Source organism: Rhea americana, unplaced genomic scaffold, assembly GCF_003343005.1.
Source record: "Rhea americana isolate MKP2758 unplaced genomic scaffold, rheAme1 scaffold_74, whole genome shotgun sequence".
NCBI classification, from domain to species: Eukaryota; Metazoa; Chordata; class Aves; order Rheiformes; family Rheidae; genus Rhea; species Rhea americana.
Window position 1 is genome coordinate 2,459,597 of NW_028186912.1, and position 1,620 is coordinate 2,461,216.

Below are 1,620 nucleotides of genomic sequence, written 5' to 3' on the forward strand. Positions count from 1 at the left end.
GCCGCGCCGGGCCGCCCGGGCCGCCGCGGCGCTTCGGGGACCTGCCCAAACCCGCGGAGCGGCCGCAGCGCCGCGAAACACCCGCGGGGRCGCGGGGCAGGTCCGACGGGCTCCGCCGGCTCCGCTCTGCTCTGCTACGGCCGTTCCTCCCGATAAATTTTTCAACTCTACCATTCTTCCTACTTGGATTTTTTTTAAGATGATTTTAAACATCCGGCACGTCAGCAAAACACGATGGCAAGTACTGGGAGAAGAGCAAGACTAAAAGGAACAAAAAGAGGCTGAAAAGGAAAAGCACTAACTCTTTGTAAAGAGGAAAATACTCTGACAGGAAGAGTTATCCTTCTGCCTGCCTTTTAGCTTCAAATTTGAATTAGCCTCAAAGCTTATTCAAAAATTAAAGTCATTTTACTTCCTATTATTTAGTAAATCTCGAGTGACATTATCAGCCTTCAATGCGTAAAAATRTTCCTCAGTACTTAATTACTGGTTTTGAAATTTATTTTTTTTTTCTTCTTCTCTTTTGCACTTCCGTAACTTTTGGTGGTATTCTCCTGCAGGCGTCTTAGTAGTGAACAAAATGTAAATAGGATTATTTGGAAATAGTGGAAAGGATTATGTTGTAAATCCATGAAACTGGGCTTGAAACAGGGTGGCTTGAAGCTTTGGATTAGGAGAGTATACTGGAAATGCATTTCAATAAAGCGGTGTGTTTCGCTTGCTTGAGAAGCAAGAGTTGTTTGAAAAGTAAGCACGCATCAGTCCATTCTCGCGATGATTTTTATCGGAGGAAGACATACTTTTCCACTGCTCCGATTCAAAGTGGATTCAGATCGTGGGGTTATTCCATCAGGACTAGGACCAGTGTGAACTTTCAAGGCGTTTCTTCTTGATAACACAGTGATTCCAAATATGTCCAAGGTGATTTTCTCCCCTCGAGCAGTCCGCTAAGTGTGCGAGCCCTCGAATAAAGGGCATCTCTGGTCTTCTGTTATCCGCGAATGTATCACCTGAAATTGGGAACAACGGGACCTAACTGGGAAGCAGTCTTCTGTGTCGCTTTCCTTATGCTGTCACTCCTCCGCTCGAAGCAGAATTGGCATTTTAAAGGACGGTGACTTGTTTTCTTTTGCATAAGAAAGAGATAAAACTAATTCTCTGCTAGTGCTTCTCATAATGGAAAGGAGTGTCTTCTCTCCCATTAAAAACARCAGCCTCACAAATGGACTATGAGATTAGTGCTGAGCTTTGGAGGGCTTGCAGGGTTGACATGTAGAGATACTTGATTTAATTCTTGAATTAAACTCGGGGTAGGGGAGGGAAGAAGGAGGAGGAGAGAGAGCTTTCTAAACCATCCTGCAGACAAAAGTATTCAAATGAAGTTTATTAGCTTATCATCATCCCCACCCAGACTATTTTTTTTTTTTGGGGGGGGGAACCTTTTCTTTTAGGGGGCCGCGAGGCGTGGCTCGCCAAACGCGCCTTCTCGCCAAGCCACAGCGCCCCTTCGCCCCGCAGAGCCCAGCTGCCGCCCGCCGCCGCCGCTGCTCCCGCCTCGCCCCCGCCTCCGCGCCCGCTCCCCGGCCGCCGCGGGCAGAGCGGCGCGGGGGCAGCTGCCAG